Source organism: Aquarana catesbeiana, linkage group LG03 (assembly GCF_042186555.1).
Source record: "Aquarana catesbeiana isolate 2022-GZ linkage group LG03, ASM4218655v1, whole genome shotgun sequence".
NCBI classification, from domain to species: domain Eukaryota; kingdom Metazoa; phylum Chordata; class Amphibia; order Anura; family Ranidae; genus Aquarana; species Aquarana catesbeiana.
Genome location: NC_133326.1, coordinates 92,397,514 through 92,420,416, shown reverse-complemented (window position 1 = coordinate 92,420,416; position 22,903 = coordinate 92,397,514). Strand labels below are relative to the sequence as shown.

General features: G+C 43.0%; 1 long non-coding RNA gene across 1 annotated transcript in view; it reads left to right on the top strand.

The window, feature by feature from the left end:
- Positions 1-285: 285 nt before the first annotated feature.
- The window catches only part of LOC141134451 (uncharacterized), a 115,641-nt gene continuing 93,023 nt past the window's right edge, over positions 286-22,903 (top strand). Inside the window, exon 1 of the long non-coding RNA XR_012243155.1 lies at positions 286-434. This is a non-coding gene — a long non-coding RNA (uncharacterized lncRNA). The remainder of the gene's footprint in view (positions 435-22,903) is intronic.

Genomic DNA, 22,903 nt, shown 5'->3' with positions numbered 1-22,903 from the left:
GTAAAGCAATAAAATGCCAGAAGATTTTGTGTCACAGACCCTTTATTTGCTCTTTTCTTTTAGATTATGGTGTCCTTAACCTTCTGTCTCCAATCCCACATGTAGTTTTCACTTCTAGTTTAATATAAGAACATGTGAAAACCAATTTACTCAATACAAGGACATTGTACATTCAACTTTTGAACTTGTTTGACTATTTCTTTTCTGGTAAACATGATTCAGGCTATTGGGTAACATACCGGCTATGACAACATTTCCTGTGCTGTAAATGCAATTCTCAGAAATGCTTTACAATGTATTCACTGCATGTCCAGTGGATTTTTTCCCCTTGTTCTTGCTTATTAACTTATGTGAGTTGTTTTCTCTTTGTCAAAAATATATACTGAAAATCCTGCAAATCATTTAGACTGAACAGCAGCCACTTCAAAGAGCAAGTAAGTTGTTAACTTTAAAATAATTACTTACAAGCTTATCTTTGTTTTGCAGACTTCAATGAATTCACCCTCAGTACCCCAGTTATTAACCTAGGGGATTTTTGCCAAAGTCCTTTTTATAGCTGTTGCATTTTGCTTTATGCTGTGTTCTTACTCTAACTTCCTAAGATATATTGAGGAACAGTATATTCATTTTCAGCAGAAATATAGGTGGGATATTTGGACATCATAAATTAGTTTAGCTCAAGGTCTTTACTAAAAAAAAAATCATTATTCTAGAAGCAAATGGTGACAAGCCAATGTTACTAACTTTCTTGTTCTTTGAAGTGGCTGCTATTTAGTCTAAATGCTTTGCAGGATTTTCACTATATGATTATACAATGCAAAATAGTAGAACCTATCGGTTTTTTGCTGATATAAAAATTGTTCAGGATTTTTTTCTTATGAAACAAAAGCCAAATTTCTAAATCAGGCAACCTGTACAGTTAGCAGATATGTTACAGAACATCTTCAGGCAGAAAATATTGTTACCTAATAAAATACTAAGGATATCCAGGAATCAGTAAAGCTCTGCTAACCTCAGAAAGTTTACTTTGTTTAAGTGTAAGAGGAAAATAAAAGCCTGCAGGTTGATTCATCAGGCTTTTTAGGGCTCAATCTCAATGTCTGCATGCTGAACGCTCCATTTTAGCATGTGGGCAGCTGTCAATTTTTGAGAGTTGGTGAGGGGGAGGTGTGATGCACATGTCAGTTTAATGTTTTTCTATGGTTTAATGTTTTCTGTTTTTTAACTTTATTTGAAGTGCATAAAGTGAAACTTCAGGCATGTCTCCACACAGCAGCTTGGTGCATCATTACTGTGTGGTGACATACAGTGCCTACATGTGCGCTGCAGTAAAATGCTACATATCTGCTAACTACTGTATCCTGGTGGTTAATACCATCTAAGAAATGATTTTTTTTTTAGGAATGTTGTTATCCAATTTTTGGAAGAGGACAATCACTGGTTTCCTAGCAATGTGTTATCCTTTTATCAATCAGTTTAGGTTAAAAGTCCTGATCCAAAACCTTGTCACTTTCGGGAATTGCCACCAAATGTAGATCATGGTGCCTACCTGGCTACAGTTCCTGAAACACCAGGGGGAGGCTTGCAAAATCATCTTAGCTATCCTGGTTGGGACCATATACCATTGTAGCAATGTTTAATAATTAGGTTCAACCAAAGCTGTATTTATCAGGAGACCATATATTAGTCTATATAGTAGTCTTCGCTGGATCTCTAGTATTGCAGGAACTCTTGAATGGCATCAATGATGAAGGACAAATTACCTTTTTAAGTTTGCCCTTAATGTAAGCAATAAGCTGATTGTATTGGAATAATTCTGCAAAGTATCTCCTGATAAAATGTCTCCTATCCGCATCCATCCTTTATTTATCCAACAACTTAAAAGGTGTGGAGACAAGCCCAGCGCCAAGATTATTGAATAAAGGCGTTAAAGGCATATGGGGTAAACAGAGATTTTTACTAACCCTACATCTGCCCCAAACTCCTAATGAGTAGGATAGAGTAGGATTGAATGACGCAACCTTCTGGGGATCCACATCAGGGCCACTATAAAACCCATTGAGCCAAATAGAGCTTCTATATCAACCTAATATGAAGTTGAGCCCTTAATTGTTGTGAGTCCCAGTTGAGCAATTTGTGCTGCTTGAATATGTACTGTATATTAAGATTTGGGATTTTCTGGCCACCTCTACTGTTAGGAATATACATAATCAATCTGTTAATTCTGGGTCATTTGTTTCCCCATATGAAAGCAGAAGTGCATTCTTGAAGTTTTAGTAAATCTCTTTTTTCATTTCTAAAATCCATATCAGTGAGAAGGAAGTCAGGAGTTTAATAAAATTGGGTATAGTTGTGGGGGGGGACATCGCCAGGAAAGAGTGTGCAGCTATGTTCCTGAGATCCATATAAAATGTCTTTAAAATCAGGACTACTGAGAATGGCAATAGCAATAGTAATAGCAAAAAAGGAGAGAGTCAAGAGGCAACCTTGTCCTTTTCCTCCCGGATTAGCTATCAGATCTGATTTATAGCCTTTGAGTGAAATTTGTTCCGTTAGGGTATGATATAGGGCTTGAAGTATCTGCAAGAAAGAGGGGCAAGTTCTCTTAGATTCTAGCACAAAGAATAGGTAGTTCTAAGATAGTTTATCAAAAGTGTCATGTAGGTGAAAGAAGTGTGTAAGTGAAAGAATCATTGTCTGTCTTTGGACAGGGGAGTCCCACTGTGAGTGAACCACTGAGACTTAGTTTAGAGTTTTACAAAGTATGTATTTGATCAGATGTTGAAGTCAAATGAAACCTGATTGGTCTTTGTGAATATAAAGTTCCAGAAAAGAATTAAGAAATAACAAAAGTGTTTTCATAAGTATTTTAATATTGCAATTGATCAGGGAGATTGGTCTGTAGTTTTATATTTTTGTGGACTCCTTATCTGGTTTAGTGATAACACTATCAAAGGCCCTGTTGTCTTCCCCATGTCTATGAGTCCCTTGTATAGGGTTAAACAGGATGTTACCAATTCTGTACATTTTTATAGTAGCCATTGGGGAGCCTGTTGGGTTTTAGAGATTTATGTGCTTTTAACGTTTAATGACCTTGGAAAGCTCATCACTTGTGAGGGGTTCCTCCATTTGTTTGGCATTATGTCTAGAAAGAGTTGGGGGATTTAGCGTATCCATAAATGTTTAAAGAGAAGACCGAATATCAGTCAAAGGCTTTTGGTATAGTTTGCTATAGTATGATTGGAATTCTTGGAGGATTTGAAGGGGGTTTTGGGTGAACATTCCATTTTTAAGTTTAGGTCTTGGCAGGGCATGGGCTTAGGGTCTTGGGTTGAATTTGCTCACCAGTAGGGAACATGGTTTATCCCTTCTTGTGAAAAACCTATATTCTGACCATCTCAGTGATTTTTCAGCCCTAGTGGTCAAGCATAAATTTAGTTCTAAATGTGCCTGCTTTATCTTAGAAAGAAGATCAGGCTGTAGAGGTTGCTAATATTGGTTAAGTGGGTTGCCATATTCTTTAGTTTTATTCCATTGTTTTAGCAGCAATAAGTTCATTGTGAGTTTTTTTTTTCAGCCTTGAAGATAATTGGATGTGGGGAGGGGAAAAAAAGGATATGGAAGAATGACTTACATTTTCTTGTCAAATCATTTATTGAAAATAAAGAATCAAAAAATGAACAAACAAAAACCAGAACCAGTATAAGACACGGGGTAACTTAAATCCGTGTTGGGCACAGTGTGCGTCAGGTACATGAACAATACAATTCTGAGGGTGTCATGGTTCAGACAAATGGAATTCAGACTGGAGTCATAACATGTGAAGTAGACAAATCAAAATAAGGTAAACTGTTATGCATACCCCCAGGCATGTGACTGAAGGGTCAATAAACCTCTAAGTATTTAGGTTTCCAGGGTTCACAGAAACCACTTAACAAAATATGCTAAGGTGCCTCTGAGGAGCAGAATGGGCAAATCAAACACCCAATAGTTTAATGTCTCATAATGACCTTTCCAAAAAAGTGGTAAGATGAAGGGAGATAACAGAAAAGTAAAGTAGAGAGAGGGTGTAGAAAACAAAGAGGAGAAGGAGGGGAGCAAAGGGAGGGAAGAAGGGGGAGAAGGGGACCCAGAGTGCCAGACCATGGCCTGCTCTATAGACAGGCCAGATCATATTGGAGGGAAATTCACCTAAAAAATTCATGGAAGCAGGAGGATATCATCAAATTGGGGAGTGGAAGAAAATAGTGTACCCAAGGTTGCCACAATTTAGTGTAATATTCTACCTTATCTAATGGGACGGCATCCAGTTTAGCGTGGATCATGGCCTTAGTGACACTATTATTGGTTTGCATGTTATTAAAAGAGTTATGCCCCGTACACACGATCGGACATTGATCGGACATTCCAACAACAAAATCCTAGGTTTTTTTTCCTACAGATGTTGGCTCAAACTTGTTTTGCGTACACACAGTCGCACAAAGTTGTCGGAATTTCCGATCGCCAAGAATGCGGTGACGTAGACCACGTACGACGAGACTAGAAAAGGCCAGTTCAGAATTAAGAGCGGAACCCTTTGGGCTCCTTTTGCTAATCTCGTGTTAGTAAAAGTTTGGTGAGAGACGATTCGCGCTTTTTCAGACACGTGGTTTTCAGATCGTTTTCTGCTGTTCAGTTTGTGCTTGTGGGTTTGTATCTGCTCTTCAGTGCGTGCAAGCAAGCTCCGCGTGACTTTGTCATTGTGTTCTTGTTCATTCGTTACTGTTTTTCAGGTCGCTCTTCACAGGCCTTGCTGTTCTTCAGTGCGTTCTGTTACTTCATTCTGAGCAGCCGACCGTTTTCTAGCCATGTTGCGTATACGTACTCCTCGTAGAGTCCGTGCTGTGTGGGGGCTTGGTGTTGGGGTCCTGACCTTGACACAAGCCCAGTCCATGAACAGGGTGGGGAGGAGTTCATGGACCAAGAATTGGTTGCTTCAGCGTGACCAGTTCTGTCATATGCCTTTGCTCCGTGAGATCCGTGAGAATAATCCTGATGATTTCAGGAACTTTCTCCCGATGACGGACCCCGTATTTCACCGTTTGTTGGCTTTGCTGACCCCCTATATCAGCAGGCAGGATACCTGCATGAGGCAAGCCATCACTCCGGAGCAGAGGCTTGTCGCCACCCTGCGGTATTTGGCAACAGGGACAAGCTGCAGGACTTCAAGTTCTCGACAGGCATCTCCCCCCAGGCTCTGGGTATCATTATCCCAGAGACCTGTTCTGCCATCATCCAGGTCCTGCAGAAGGAGTATATTAAGGTAAGATTTTTATCCTTTAACATCACATTTTATTGTATTTAATGTTTGCTAATATATTGTATTTCTTTACTCATTCCCTAATTACCATGATTGTAATATGCTGTGAATGTCCCCTTTGTTCTCATGCATGCTGTATTTTTATGTAATTATTTTTTTGGTCCTTCATACTTATTTGCCTTCACTTACCTCCCCAGCATGCTCTCCTGGCCCTGTATTCACCTCATGTAGTCACTTAACAATGTATTTTATCAGCTCCATAGTAGTGATTTACCCCAAACACCTCCTAAAATGTTTTTAAATGTGATTTGTGTTTTAAATTCAGGCAGAGTGCCAGAGGCTTTTTTTGGGGGGTCCCCAAATCATTTGGAACCCTTCCTCCCCAACTGCTAAGTCAGCTGATACCAATTCTCTATCTATCCTCAATCATCTATCTGCTGACTTTGCCAAACCCATACACACTATACCCATCTCTTTTGTGGTCAGATGTATGGATGAATTCCCCAAAGCATGTAGTGCAAGGGCCTGCCTATATACTTTCAAATGGTACTGTTTCAAGTTTTTGTATCCTATTATTATCTTGATAGGTAATAGCAGAATGTCCAAATGTGCTCAAATGTGTACAGTGTGTATTTATATCTTTGTATTATGACACTTCTTACTTGTCCAGTGGGCTGCCAATTGTGTTACTAAGAAGGGGCTGTTCCAAGTAATGCACATTATTTAGGCATTCATCTCTCAATGAAGTGGAGAGGGTTACCTGTCCAAGAGCTCCCCCCCTATAATGTTAGAAATGGCCCATGAGAGGGGGGGGAGGGGGAATATGATAGGTGTACCTTATACTTTGGTCTTTGAAAATACCCATAAATCAATGTTATCTTGATGTTGGCCAAGAATGTTTGTGTCTAATCTGCTTTTCAAGTTTATGTGCAAAAAGCCTATTTTTTTTGTTTTCCTCAACAGTTTCCTTCCACACCACAGGAATGGAAGACTGTGGCCTCCCACTTTGCCCAGTGGTGGGACTTTACTAACTGCGGAGGGGCAATTGATGGGAAACACGTCCACATCGTCCCACCACCCAACTCAGGGTTGTACTATTATAATTATAAGGGGTTCAATAGTATTGTGATGTTGGCGGTGGTGTCGGCTACTTATGAGTTCCTGTATGTGGACGTGGGGAAGAATGGCCGGATGTCCGATGGTGGAGTCATCACCCAGACCGAGTTCTACAGGCGTCTCCAGAATGCCAGCTTGGACTTGCTACCTCCAGAAGAGAATGTGGAAGGACTCCCATTCGTCTTCATTGCGGATGAAGCTTTTGCGCTGGGGGACCATCTTATGCGGCCATTCCCGATGAGGACCCTCACCCTGGACCAGAGGGTTTTTAATTACTGGCTGGCCAGAGCCAGAAGAGTGGTGGAAAACACGTTTGGAATCATGGCCAGCTGGTCCTGCCTATTTCTTACACCCATACATATGGCGGAGTACAAACTGAATCACATTATCCTGGCGTGCTGTGTTCTACACAACTTTTTACGGCAACATTCTGCCAACTATGCTGGCTCAGTTGGGCCTGAAGCCGGAATTCAAAATTAACCAACCCTGACGGCGCTTGAAAGTGGCCGTCCTGGCTTGCCCTCCCTGAGTGCCCGTGATGTCCAGCTAAGATACCTTGAATACTTTGCGGGTAGGGGGGCTATCAATATGCCAGACAATGTGTGAAACATTTATCAAATAAAAAAACATTAAGCAAATCTTTGGTGACATTTACTGAGTCCTGAAAATGGCGTGATTGTGTAACCTTACAAAGCACTGTTGGGTGTTATTTACTAAAGGCAAAGACACTTTGCACTACAAGTGCACTTGAAACTGCACTTGTAGTGCAAAGTGGATTTGCCCTTAGGAAATAACCCCCATTGTCACAGAAAGCAGCAATTAGAGCGTTGAGACAATAATCCACACATTCTTGATTAACAATCTTTTTAATACCTGCACAATCACATGTGCATTTTGAAAAGGTTTTTAAAACAAACCAACATGTTTGTTGTATAACAATTTTTGGGGTCACATTAGAAAAAGTAGAAATGTCCATTTAGGATAAAACAGGCATGTTTCAAACCAACAAGAAAGACACAAATCTTGAACTTACAAAGTTCATATGTGGTAGAACTTGAAGGCAATATCAGACATGAGTATTTAGGAACTGTGTTTGATATTGAGTTCAGATGGGGTGAAGTCACCCCAGGAAAAGCCAAATTTTGAAGATGCACACAAATTTACGAATGTCAACATGTGCTAGCTGCCATCACGGGGGATCAAGGGACGTTTTTTGGGGGAGCAACCCCTTCCTCTCAGCTACTTTATTATTGAGGAAGGGGTTGCACCCCCAAAACGCATCCATTGATCTCCCGTGATGGCAGATAGCACATGTTGACACACTGTGTGCCTCTTCAAAATTTGGCTTTTCTACAATTCAACAAAAAATGTAAAAATTGTAGCACACCATAAAAGAAAGGGATTTGGAGGGGGTTTAAACTCCCCAAAACATCAATGATGTTCTTATTTTTTTGAATAACATCATTGATGTTTTTCTTGATATTTTCCAATGCAAGATTACACCCCATGATCTCCCCAATCAGGATCTGTACACTTTCCGAGGTGAAATGCCCTGGATCCACAACATCACGATCACCTAAAAAGATAGAAACAAAAAAAAAAACATGTATTATAAATATACCGGCATCCATCTCTTACCTGAGCCTGTGGTCGCAGACACTCACCTGTTGTGGTGACTAGTTCCACCACGTCTTCCTCCTCCTGCTCTTCTTGTCTTTGGGGGATTTCCCCTTCTTCCAGAGGTGGGGGATCTCTGGTCTCCTCGGATGAGGGGTGTCCTCCGAGTCTTTTCGCCCCTATGTAAAAAAAAAATGGTATTAGCACACAGATATTTGATGGCAGAACTATAAATATGAAACATTGCTTGGAAGTGGGGTACAATTGTCTGTTTTGGGAGAGTTCCAAGATGTAGAATTTTTAGTGTCCTTTGTTAAGCTTCAATACTTTACTTGTTTTGTCCAAGCTTCACAGATGGAGACACCCCTATAGTATACACTGGAGCACCTGTGTGGGCCCCCTAATAAAAAGGGTGTTCTTGTGTCCCACACTAGTGCTCCAGTGTCCAGATGTGAAAACTGCTGCTGAGTGTCCTCTCCTTACACAGAATCGAGTTTGCATTTCATTCTAGTAACAAACCCATCTACACAACCAAATTATTTTCATACAAGTAGGCCCTAAAAAATGTGGTCAAATGCATATGGCCAAAACAATAGTGTTTTATAGGCCGAAAGAAAAATGTTTGATACGAACGAATAATGTGCCCATGAACATGAAAGTTGCCGTTTTAAACTGTACAGTTAAGAAAAGCACATGGAGCAGCATGAACGTAATAAACACAAAAAGAATAGGAACACAGCACAACTACTTACTTTTTTGCAGCACTCTCTGGATCTTTCGGTACTGCTCATGTTCTCTTAATTTCAGGTCCGACCACCGCTTCCTGAGCTAATCTTTCAATCGTCATACCCCGAAATTCCGGTGCAGACTTTTGACCACTTTCACTATTATCTTGGCCTTTCGGACACTGGGGTTGGGGTAAGGTCCATACTTCCCGTCATAGTCAGCCCTCTTCAGGATGTCGACCATCTCCAACTTCTCCCCAAAGGACATATTTGAGGCCTTAAATCTTCTCCTTCTGGATCCAGACGTTTCCAGATCTGGGCTTTCCTCCTCCTCCTCGTTGCTGTAATTATCACGCACCTGCTCTGACTCCGCCATGTGCTCTTCCCCCACTGCGCCGAACGAAAAGGGGCGGGGAATAGACTAGAAAGAACGTCAGGGGCGGGCGGAGTTACACGCATGCACAGTGTCTATAAAGTGTAACACGCGTGCGTAGTACTACGATCTGTGGGCGGAGGAAGGAGTAACAGAGGCGCCCATCGTGATAACGAAGGTAAGATTTAACATTGGGCCTATACTGCTTCTAGATTGAGGCCTGTATTTGCACAAGTTTAGAAGACTTTAGGCTGACATTAGGGTTTGTCTTGTGTTGTGTCTTGCAGTGAAAATGGATATCTTGAAAGATGAGGACTTTATGGCAATCTTCATAGATATGTTCAGGGAGCTGCCTTGTCTATGGGAGATAAACCACCCTGAATATAAGAACCAAACAAAGAGGAAGGCAGCACTGGATCAATTGCTGGAATTTGTGAAGACGGTGATCCCCACGGCAGACATCACCTATTTGAAGATCCTAATTGGTGGCCTGAGGAGCACTTATCTAAGGGAGCACAAAAAGGTCCAGGATTCCCAGAGATCCGGAGCTGCAGATGACATTTATGTCCCCAGGCTGTGGTACTATGACAGACTGCATTTTCTGGCAGGTCAGACTGAACCCAGTCCAGCGCTCTCCAGTCTTCCTTCCATGCTTCCTTCCCGCCCAGCTGAGGCTTCTGACGCCCAACCTGGGCCTTCCAGGCAGCAACATGTGGAGGAGCCCACCTTGAGCCAGGTATAGCATTCTTCTAAATATGTCCAATCAATGATGTTAACTAGATATTAGTTTGGAGTACAAATTTATGATTGTGATTGATGATGCAAAAACTAAAACCATTTCCCTTTTTCATACACAGGGAAGTCTCAGCCAGGAGGTGGCTGGGCCAAGCAGGCTGCCTGATATCCAGGTCCCTCCCCTAGACCTTCAAAGACAAAGTGGCAGGAAGATGAGTAACCTGGAGAAGGCTGCCATAGGCCTCTTTTGGAAAGCTACAGAGGCCCTGAGAACCCCCCACACTGTGGAGGAGGACTTTGCTTGCATAACTGCCTGCAAAATGTTGCAGATGGAGGAGGGCCAACGACTCCTGTGTGAGTCCTTAATTCTGGAAGCTCTCCATAAGGGGTTAAGGGGCCAAATAACATCTTCTACCCACATTTGTGACCTCACACATAGTCCTCCTCCTCCTGCAGGTCCTACTACTCCTCCTCCTCCAGGTCCTACTACTCCTCCTTCTCCTCCAGGTCCTACTGCTCCTCCTGCCACATCTCCAACACCAGAGCCACAGCCAGGAAGGAAGCATGGAAAGAAGACCAGAAAGTGATGACCCTGGGTCCAGTCTGGTCTGGCAAAAGATGCAGCCTCTTGTAGTACCACAGCCAGGGGACACAGATGTCATCTGCTGCTTTCCGGATCTCTGGGACTTCTGGACCAGACTGCTCTCCCTTAGATAAGGACTCCTCAGGCCACCAATTTTGATGTTAAATAATTGATGTCTGTCCTGGGGGTCCAAGGCTTCGCCAATTTCTGCTGTTTCTCCAGTGTTGCCTCCCTCTTTGGTTCTGAGCCCTTAATAAAGGATTTTTTGTTTCAATTATACTTGCCTATGTGTGTTTTCCTTAAAAAAGGACAGTTTGTTTGTGAGGATTCAGGTACATTTCAAAAATACAATGTGAAATTAACAAGGGACACCAACACCAAGCAACCTTCTTGAGATTAAATAATATAAGATATCAATGGTGTTGTGGTAACTTGACACACAAAACACACACAAAAATATTAGGGAGTAAAACTAACAAAAAATAAAACAAAGATCAGCCTTGAAAAAAATACAAACCCCCCCCAAGAAAAAACAGCCTTTAAAAAAAAAAAAGAAAACAACCAAAAAAAAATTTTTTCAGACGTGACAAATCAAAATATATTGAGGGAATCCCGATAAATAATAATGAAAGAAGTTTGTGAGAAGTCTGTGTGAATATGAGCAGCAAAACTACTTCATTCTTCTCACATTATAAAGAAGAAGAGAGTGCGCTGTATTAAACCATTTTTTACATAGCACCGTGACGAAAGTGCTGTATCCATTGCGAACGCTAATTTTACCAGACCGAGCTGTTCCATCTCGGAATTTCTTCTGAGCATGCGTGGCACTTTGTGCGTCGGAACTGGCCACACGCGGTCAGAATTGACGCGATCGGATTTTGTTGTCGGAAAATTCTATAGCCTGCTCTCAAACTTTGTGTGTCAGAATATACGATGGAAAATGTCCGATGGAGCCCACACACGGTCAGAATGTCCGACAACATGCTCCGATCGGACATTTTCCATCGATTTATTTGAGGCCATCGCTCAAAGCGAAGTTAGAGTAGATGATTTTGTGTATTGTTGTGGTTGTTAGGGCTTCCAAGTCAGTCAGTAGTTTCTCATTCTCAAGTAGAGGAATAGTTCTAGCTGTTATATAGAAAGAATGATCTGAAGGGATATGCCCAGAGATACCAGATGGTATGGAAAGCCAAAGGTGACAAAATCAATTTTAGGGTTCTTCTCTTTTGTATTGCCAGTGGAGCAAGATCCGCAAAGACTTGAATTGTATGACCCAAAATTTCCAGATTAGGATTATCTGAAGCATAATGCATGATAGCCTCTTTAATCTGGTAAAAGTGTGGTTTCGCAATGTCCCTTGGTAGACTATTTAGGTAAGGTTCCATCAAGGCATGATGTATCCTATCAAATTCAAGGCGAAGTTCATCCACCTCCAGTACAGTTTTTTCATTGGGCAAGTGATATCTTATTTCTTAAAATGTCTTATTCTGAAGTTATCGTGTCTTGAGCAAAATTCAAGATCTTCAATTTTGGAGTGGGCTTCCTCCAGTTGTGTTTACAATATGGAAAACTGTAACAGGTTTTGGAGCCAAGTTACAGCTCTGATTGCAATGATTTCAGCTAGCTCTGTGGCTAATACTGCAGCACAAAGTTCCATCCTGGGTATGGTGTGTTCGGGAAGTGGTGCAAGTTTTGCTTTCCATTACGAACCCTATGTGGCATTGTTCTTTAGTGTCTATGGTTTTCAGGTAAGCTACAGCAGCAATTGCTTTAACAGAAGCATCCAAAAACACACAAAGTCTTTGCATCTGAACGTCAGCAGATGACAGAGTAGCATATGGGTGTGGAATTTTAAGGTTGGATAGAGCTGTTAGTGAGTCCTTTCACTATAGCCAAAGGTTCTTCCTGTCGGTGGGGAGAGGGTGGTCCCAATCTAATGAGTCACAGGTTAAGTCTCTAAGTAGTGCTTTACCCTGGATGGTGACAGGTGCTGCAAAGCCTAAAGGTTCATACAGGCTGTTTATGGTAGACAGGAAACCTCTACGGGTAAAGGGTTTTTCTTCTGTGTTTACTTGGAAAGTAAAAGTGTCAAATCTTAAGTCCCAAAGCAAACCAAGGCTGCGTTGCATGGGAAGTAAGTCTGTGCCTAGATCTAAGTCTTTTAACTCGTTAGAATGATCTTGAGCAGGAAAGGCTTCTAAAACTTCCCTACTGTTGGAAGCAATCTTGTGGAGTCTTAAGTTGGAACAAGCAAGCATTGCCTGAGTTCTTTTGAGGAGACTGATTGCAGCTTCATTTGTGGGTAATGATTTCAAGCAATCGTCTACATAGAAATCCTTGTCCACAAATTGTCTGACATCTGACCCATACTCTGACTCTCCCACTCTAGCAGAGTGTCTGAGGCCATATATAGCAACTGCAGGGGAAGGGCTGTTGCCAAATATATGCACCCTCATGCGGTATTCTGTGATGTCTCCAGATGGGTTGTTGTCCCTGAACCAGAGAAATCTCAGAAAGTTTTGGTGCTCCTCTTTTACAAGAAAGCAATATAACATTTGTTGTATGTCTGCCATGAATGCGACTGAATCTTTGCGAAAGCGGAGAAGTACTCCTAATAGTCTGTTGTTAAGGTCAGGGCCAGAGAGAAGGACATCATTTAGGGAGACACCCTCATGCTTGGCGCTGGAATCAAACACCACTCTACTCTGTCCTGGCTTCTTAGGGTGGTAGACTCCAAATATGGGTAAGTACCAGCATTCCTCTGAGTCCTTCAGGTTTGGGGCTCTCAGCATGATCATTCTGGAATATTTTCTCCATGATGGAAAGGAAATGTTCTTTCATCTCTGTTTTTTTTGAAGATTGTGTCTGCTAGTTCTCTGTTGTTAGGCAAACGTCGTCTTTGTGGCCAAAAGGGAAGAGGTGCAACCTAGCTATTAGTCACATCTTTCTCCATTCTCTTTTCCATGAGCCTATCCTCAATGGACATTGCTACCTGGTTGTCTTCCTTTGTTCTCCTGAACACTGTCCTAAGTCACTTTGGTCGCCGCCATAGGTATTGCTGTCACAGAGGGGACAGGAAGAGGTACAGAGTTGTTGTGTGGTAGTTCCTTTATGAGGATGTGATTTTGACAGGGTTGGAAAAGATAAGGATGACCATTTTCGTGGGTACTAGTGAGCAGGGTATTAACGGATGTCGGTTTGTGTGCATCTCCAAGGCAGACTTCACCTATAATGACCCACCCGAGATCCAGTTTTTGGGCATATGGGGTGTTTTGAGGACCATTGATCAGTTTTCTTACTTTGTGAACGTGCAAGATATCCCTCCCTAGGAGTAAAATTATCTGAGCCAGATCATCTAGTTCTGGTATGAGATGTGTTATGTGGTTCAAGTGAGTCTGGTGAGCTGCTGCATCTGGCGTGGGAATTTCTGATCTGTTGTCTGGGATCTGGTTGCACTCTATTATTGTCGGTAAGGGTAGGCATGTCTTACCATCCATAGATTTGATTTGTAGGCCGTCAGCTCTTCTCCCCGCTGTTTCTACTGTACCTGCACAGGTCCTAAGGGAGTAAGGGCTGCTGGGGCCTTTAAGGTTTAGAATGTCAAAAAACACAGGTCTAGCTAGTGACTTATTACTCTGATCATCCAAGATGACATAGAGCTTGACTGCTTTGTCTCTGCGTCCTTTTGGGTAAACTCTCACTAGACAGATTTTAGAGCAGGATCTGCTACCTGTACTTCCTTTGCAGACTTCAGTGCACTCTGAAGTGATTGCTATTGCTTCTGTACTACAGTCGTTGGTCTCCCTGCCTTGCTCCTTGTCTCCATGGACAAGTGGGAAGGTTCTTGGAGTAGGTCTTGGGTGTAGAGCTGCATTGTGCTCTGTGCTGTCACACTCTGTACTTTTGACACTGACCTTACAGTCTTTGGCGAAGTATGTGGATGAAGAGCAGCACTTGTAACAGATGTTGTTCTCTTTGAGGAAAGCCTTGCGATCCTGGATGGTCTTTGTCCTGAAGGCTCTGCATTTCAGAAGAGGATGTGGCATGTTATGCAGAGGGCAGAACTTAGTAGGGTTGCTGTCTTGATCGTCTGGCTGAGATTCTGCATATCTGTGGGAAGAAATGTTAGCCTTGTGCACTGCTACTGGAGCTCTGAGTTGCTTAGTGCTAGAAGAAGCAGTATAAGACACTGGAAACATGAAGCTGGGGTCATCTTTCATTCCTGCTTGTCTGTCTACAAAGTCCACAAACTCTCTAAAGGGTTGAAAGGGCACATTGTGTATTTGTTTGTAGTTATAGCCATGAGCGATCCATCTTTCGTGTAACTCATAAGGAAGTTTCTGTGCTAAGGAGTGAATACCTCTAGCAGAGTCAAGATAAGAAAGGCCAGGTAATTCTCCTTCTGTTTTAGCAACTTGTAACTCCATACACAGGTCAGTGAATTCTCTGAGTCTTTTATAACCTCTGCTAGGTATTTTTGGGAAGTCCTCTGCCCTTTTAAACAGTGTACTCTTTATAGCCTCTGGTGAGCCATAACACCTATCCAGTCTGTTCCAGATTTTTGTAAGGCCTATCTCAGGGTGGTTTATGTTAATGTCATTGATCCTTTTGGCATGTTCAACAGAATCATTGCCAAGCCACCTTACAAGGAGGTCTATCTGCTCCCTGCAGGATAGATCTAGACCTTGAATGGCACTCTGGAAAGAGGATCTGCACACCCTGTAGTGTTGAGGGCAAATGGGCGATTACTGAATTTGACAAGTCAATGAGTAACTAACTCTCTTTTGGCCAGGAACTTGGCCAAAAGAGAGTTAGTTACCCAAGGACTTGTCTACAGTAGCCTGATTGGAATTGGGGTAGCATGCTGGTGTATTGTGGTGCGGTGTAAAGGCATACCTGATAGAAGTCTCTTCTTTAGGCTCGCTGGGTTCATCCTTGCATAGGGTTGGTCATTCGTATCCATTTGTTGCATACCCTCTTGGAGTGAAGACAGGTGTTTGCTGTTTGTATGAAGACTAGGTACCTTGTGGAGTAAAAGGTTTGGTTGGGACTGGGTAGTCTGGATCTCTGTCAGATTTTTCTTGCCAGTCCGCTTGACTGGAGATGATGTTTGCTTGGCAGAGACAGGAACAGGCTTGATTGCTGCGGATGCAGGAACGCTGAGAAGTAGCAGGCAGGTGTGCACAAATGCAGGACTGTAAGCAGGTGCGCACGGATGCAGGACTTATAGGCAGATGCACATGGATGCAGGACTTGCAGGCAGATGCACATGGATGCAGGACTTGTAGGCAGATGCACATGGATGCAGGACTTGTAGGCAGATGCACACAGATGCAGGACTTGTAGGCAAAAGCAGGATCACACAAGCCAGGTCACAGCAGCGGATCAATCAGACAGAAGCAGCAGGCAGAGAATGGTCAAAGTCCAGGCAGAATCGGCAACAGGAGATCAAACAAACAGGAACACAGAGCAGGTCAAAGGCAAGCCAAGGGGTCAGGACTGGAGACAGCAGTGAGGTCAGGATAAGTCGGGTAACACTGGAGCAGATACAGGTTCAGGATCAGGTACAGGATGAGCTGCAGATCAGACAGCAAGGATGCATTCTGAAGAGGCCCCTTTTAAGGATCACTGGGTGCCAATGCTGCGTTATGCCCTGTACACACGGTCGGACTTTCCAACGGAAAATGTGTGATCGGAGCTTGTTGTCGGAAATTCCGACCGTGTGTGGGCTCCATCGGACATTTTCCATCGGATTTTCCGACAGACAAAGTTTGGGAGCAGGCTATAAAATTTTCCGACAACAAAATCCGATCGCGTCAATTCCAACCGTGTGTGGACAATTCCGACGCACAAAATGCCACGCATGCTCAGAAGAAATTCCGAGACAGAACAGCTCGGTCTGGTAAAATTAGCGTTCGGAATGGATAGAGCACTTTCGTCAGGCTGCAATGTTTAAAATAGTTTAATACAGCGCACTCTCTTTTTCTTTATAATGCTAGAAGAATGAAGTAGTTTTGCTGCTCATATTCACAGACCCCTCACAAACTTCTTTCTTTATTATTTATCGTGATTCCCTCAAAATATTTTGATTTGTCACATCTGACAAAAAATATATATATTATTATTTTTTTGGTTTGTATTTTTTTCAAGGCTGATCTTTTTTTGTTTTTATTTTTTTTTACTCCAGAATATTTTTGGGTGTGTTTTGTGTGTCAAGTTACCACAACACCATTATTATCTTGTATTATTTCATCTCAAGGAGATTGTTTGGTGTTGGTGCCTCTTGTTAATTTCACATTGTATTTTTGAAATGTACTTGAATCCTCACAAATTGTCCTTTTTGAAGGAAAACACACATAGGCGAGTATAATTGAAACAAAAATTCCTTTATTAAGAGCTCAGAACCAAACAAAGAGGAAGGCAACGCTGGATAAACATCATAAGTTGGCAAAGCCTTTGGCCCCCAGGGCACACATCAATTATTTTACAGCAAAATTGGTGGCCTGAGGAGCCCATATGTAAGGGAGTGCAGTCTGGTCCAGAAGTCCAAGAGATCCTGAACAGCAGCAGATGACATGTATGTTCCCAGGCTGTGGTACTACAAGACGCTGCATATTTTGTCAGACAAGACTGAACCCAGGTCATCACTCTCTGGTCTTCTTTCCACTCTTCCTTCCACGCTGCGGCTCTGGTGGTGGAGTTGTGGCAGGAGGAGGAGGAGGAGGATGGTCCAACTCACTCAGGTGGGTTTTGTGTGTGATTTCGCCCCTCACCCCCTTAGTTAAGACTTTATAAAGAACGTCCTCACACAGGAGGCGTTGGCCCTCCTGCATGCCCTGCAGTTTGGTTACAGCCATGCAGGCAAAGGCCTCTTCAGGAGTGGGGGTGGCTCTGAGGGACGCAGAAACCTCCTGAATGAGCCTGAGCACTGAATCCTGCACGTTACTCCCCTTCCTGGGTCTTTTGTTTGGAAGGGGGAGGGGAGGAACCTGCGATTTGGTCAGGCTCCTACTGGGCCCGGCCTTCTCCTGGCTGCCACTTAGGCCCGCCTCCACCTGGCTGCCATTTAGCTCCTCCTGGCTGCCACTTACCCCCGCCTCTTCCTGTGTGCCACATTCCACAGCCTCCTCTTGTGTGACACATTACACAGCCTCCTCCTCCTGGCTGAGGTCTTCCTGTGTATGAAAAAGGGACATAGTTTTATTTTTTTCTTCATCAATCACACACAATTTTCATCTCATGACTGTTGCCAATTGAATGTTATCAAATATAACAGACTATCATTTTGAGCCCAGCATTTTTCATTCTTGTCCCAATTATTTTTGCCCAATACTGTCTATTGATATGAAAAACACTTTTTTAAATCAGCAATTAGTGATCAATAATAACATCTAGCACACATCATTTATTGCCTGCCCAGAAATCTGTAGAAGAATGCTATACCTGGCTCCAGCTGGGCTCTTGCACTTCTTCCTGGCTGGAAGTCCCAGGTTGGACATCGGAAGCCTCAGCTGGGGTGGAAGATAGGGTGGAAGGAAGAGTGGAAGGAAGAGTAGAGAGGGATTCCCTGACTCCAGTCTGGTCTGACAGAAATCGCAGTCTCTCATAGTACCACAGCCTGGGGACATAAACGTCATCTGCTGCAGCTCCTGATCTCTGGGAATCTGTGACCTTCTTGCGCTCCCTAAGATAAGTGCTCCTCAGGCCACCAATTTTGGCTTTTAAATAGGGGATGGTTGCCGTGGGGACCACCGGCTTCACCAACTCCAGCAGTTTCTCCAGTGCTGCCTGCCTCTTTTGTTTATGATTATAATGAGGATGTTTCACCTGCCACAGACAGGGCAGCTCCCTGTATTTGTCTATGAACAGGGGGAGGAAGTTGTGGTCAATGAAGCCATCCATTTTCTCTGCAAGACACAACACAAGACAAACCCTAATGTCAGGCTAAAGTCTCCTAATCTTGTCCCAATATAGGCCTCAATCTATAAGCAGTATAGGCCCAATTTTAAATCTTCGTTATCACGATCGGCGCCTCTGATACTCCTTCCTCCACTCACAGATCGTACGTAAGATGCATGCGTGTTACGCTTTATATACACTGCGCATGCGTGAAACTCCGCCCGCTCCTGACGGGAGCAGGCGGAGTCTATTCTATTCCCCGCCCCTTCTCGTACGGCACAGTGGGGAAGAGCACATGGTGGAGACACAGCAGGTGTCAGTTAATTACACCAACGAGGAGGAGGAGGAAAGCCCGGAGCCTGAAACGTCTGGATCCAGAAAGAGACGATTTAAGGCCTCAAATATGTCCTTTGGGGAGATGTTGGAGATGGTGGACATCCTGAAGAAGGCCGACAATGATGGTAAGTATGGACCTTACCCCAACCCCAATGTCAGAAAGGCCAAGATCATGGCGAAAGTGGTCAAGAGTCTGCACCAGAATTTCGGGGTACGATGATCCAAGGATCAGCTCAGGAAGCGGTGGTCGGACCTGAAATTAAGGGAGCACGAGCAGTACAGAAGGATCAGGAGAGTGCTGCAAAAAAGTAAGTAGTTGTCCTGTGTTCCTATTCTTTCTTTTTATTACGTTTGTGCTGCTCCATGTGCTTTTCTTTACTGTTGTATGGTTTAAAATGGCAACTTTCATGTTCATGGGCACATTGTTCATATGAAACATTGTTCGTTCGGCCTAGAAAACACCATTGTTTTGGCCATATGCATTAGAATAGATTTTTTTCGGCCCTACTTCTATTCAAATAATTTTGTTGTCTAGATGGGTTTGTAAGTATAATGTAATGCAAACTAGATTCTGTGTAAGGAGAGGACAATCAGCAGCTGTTTACACATCTGGACGCTGGAACACTAGTGTGGGACACCAGAACACCCTTTTTATTAGGGGGTCCCACACAGGTGCTCCAGAAAAAATATTTCTTCATCTTGGAACTCTGCCCAAATAGACAATTGTACCCCACTTCCAAGCAATGTTTTATATTCCTATTTCTGCCATGAAATATCTGTGTGCTAAGTATACCTATTTTTTCTTACATAGGGGAGAAAAGACTTGGAGGACACCCCTCATCCGAGGAGACCACAGACCCCCCACCTCAGGAAGAAGTGGAGACCCACCAAAGACAACAGGAGGAGGAGGAGGAAGGAGATGTGGTGGAAACTGTCACCAAAACAGGTGAGTGTCTGCGACCACAGGCTCAGGTAAAAGATGGATGCCGGCATATTTATAATACATGGTGTGTTTTTGTTTCTATCTCTTTAGGTGATCGTGATGTTGTGGATCCAGGGCATTTCACCAGTGATAGTGCACAGATCCTGATTGGGGAGATCATGGGGTGTAATAGGGACTTGGAAAACATCCAGAAAAACATCAATGTTGTTCAAAAAAAATGAAGAACATCATTGATGTTTTATGGTGAGTTTGAAACAACTCCAAATCCCTTCCCTCTTTGGTGCTTTTTGTAATCTCAAAATTTCTCTTCTTTTTTGACAGATTTGAGAAAAGCCAAATTTTGAAGATGCACACAGTGTGTCAACATGTGCTATCTGCCATCACGGGAGATCAATGTATGCGTTTTGGGGGTGCAACCCCTTCCTCAATAATAAAGTAACTGGGAGGAAGGGGTTGCACCCCCAAAACACGTCCCTTGATCCTCCGTGATGGCAGGTAGCACATGTTGACGTTCGGCAATTTGTGTGCATCTTCAAAATTTGGCTTTTCCAGGGGTGACTTCATCCCATCTGAACGCAATATCAAACACAGTTTATAAATACTCAGGTCTGATATTGCCTTCAATTTCTTTATAGGTTGAACTTTGTAAGTTCCAGATTTGTGTCTTTCTTGTTGGTTTTAAACATGCCTTTTTTTACCTTAAATGGACATTTCTACTTTTAGTAATGTGACCCAAAAATTGTTATACAACAAACATGTTGGTTTGTTTTAAAAACCTTTGATAAATGCACATGTGATTGTGCTGGTATTAAAAAGATTGATAATCAAGAATGTGTGGATTATTGTTTCAACGCTCCCAAACTTTTGTTGTGCTCAAATTGCTGTTTTCGGTGACAATGGGGGTTATTTCCTAAGGGAAAATCCACTTTGCACTACAAGTGCAGTTTCAGTGCAGTTTCAAGTGCACTTGTAGTGCAAAGTGTCTTTGCCTTTAGTAAATAACACCCAACAGTGCTTTGTAATGTTAAACAATCACGCCATTTTCAGGACTCACCACATTTCTGTCAGGGTCAGTTAAAAGAAACACAAGCAGTAAATGTCACCAAATATTTTAGTAGTTAAAATTATTTTTTATTTTAAAAATGTTTCAGACATTGTCTGGCATATTGATGTTCCCCCCTACCCGCAAAGTAATCAAGGTATCTAAGACGGACCTCACAGGCACTCAGGGGGGGCAAGCCAGGACGACCACTTTCAAGCGCCGTCAGGGTTGGTTCATTATGAATTCTGGCCTCAGGCCCAACTGAGACAGCATAGTTGGCAGAATTTTGCCTTAAAAAGTTGTGTAGAACACTGCACACCAGGATGATAGTATTCAGTTTGTACTCTGACATGTGTATGGGTGTAAGAAATAGGTGGAACCGGTTGGCCCTGATTCCAAACGTGTTCTCCACCACTCTTCTGGCTCTGGCCAGCCGGTAATTAAAAACCCTCTGGTCCGGGGTGAGGGTCCTCATAGGGAATGGCCACATAAGATGGTCCCCCAGCGCAAACGCTTCATCTGCAATGAAGACGAATGGGAGTCCTTCCACATGTGGACGTGTTTCCCATCAATTGCCCCTCCGCACTTAGGAAAGTCCCACCGCTGGGCAAAGTGGGAGGCCACAGTCTGCAATTCCTGTGGGTTAGAAGGAAACTGTGGAGTCAAACAAGAAAAAAAAAAAATTAATCATTTTGCACATAAACAGGGAAAGCAGATTAGACACAAACATTCTTGGCCAACATCAGTATAACATTTATTTTAGGGAGTTTTGAAAGACCAAGGTATAAGGTCCACCTATCAGATTCCACCTCCCCCCTTTCATGGGCCATTTCTAACATTTTAGGGGGGGAGATCTTTTGGACAGGTAACCCTCTCCACTTCATTGAGAGATGAATGCCTAAATAATGTGTATTACTTTGGCCAGCCCCTCCTTACCTACACTATTGACAGCCCACTGGACAGGTAAGAAGTGTCATAATACAAAGATATAAATACACATTGTACACATTTTAGCACATTTGGACATTCTGCTATTACCTATCAAGATAATAATAGTATACAAAAACTTTAAACAATACCATTTGAAAGTATACAGGCAGGCCATTACACTACATGCTTTGAGGAATTCATCCATACATCTGACCACAAAAGAGGTGGCTATAGTGTGTATGGGTTTGGCAAAGTCAGCAGATAGATGATTGAGGATAGATAGAGAATTGGTATCAGCTGACTTAGCAGTTGGGGGGGGTGAGGGTTCCAAATGATTTGGGTACCCAAAAAAAAGCCTTTTAGGGTAAAGCATTACTATGGAGCCGACGAAATACACTGTTAAGTGACTACATGAGGTGAATATAGGGCCAGGAGAGCATGCTGGGGAGGTAAGTGAAGGCAAATATGCATGAAGGACAAAAAAAATAAGTGCATAAAAATCCAGCATGCATGAGGACAAAGGGGACATTCACAGCATCTTACAATCATGGTAATTAGGGAATGAGGAATGAAATACAATATATTATCAAACATTAAATACAATAAAATGTGATATAAAGGGATAAAAATCTTACCTTAATATAATCCTTCTGCAGGACCTGGATGATGGCAGAACAGGTCTCTGGGATAATGATCCCCAGAGCCTGGGGGGAGATGCCTGTCGAGAACTTGAGGTCCTGCAGGCTTCTCCCCATCGCCAAGTATCGCAGGGTGGTGACTAGCCTCTGCTCTGGAGTGATGGCTTGCCTCATGCAGGTATCCAGCCTGCTAATATAAGGGGTCAGCAAAGCCAACAAACGGTGAAATACGGGGTCCGTCATCCGGAGAAAGTTCCTGAAATCGTCAGGATTATTCTCATGGATCTCACGGAGCAAAGGCATCTGATAGAACTGGTCACGCTGGAGCAACCAATTCTTGGTCCATGAACTCCTCCCCACCCTGTTCATGGACTGGACTTGTGTCAAGGTAAGGACCCCAACACCAAACCCCTGCACAGCACGAACTCTACGAGGAGTACATATACGCAACATGGCTAGAAAATGGTCGGCTGCTCAGAACGAAGTAACAGAACGCACTGAAGAACAGCAAGGCCTGTGAAGCGCGACCTGAAAAACAGCAATGAGCGGACAAGAACGCACTGAATAATCCAATACAAACTGACTGCATGCACTGAAGAGCAGATACAAACCCACAAGCACAAACTGAACAGTAGAAAACTATCTGAAAACCCACAAGTCTGAAAAA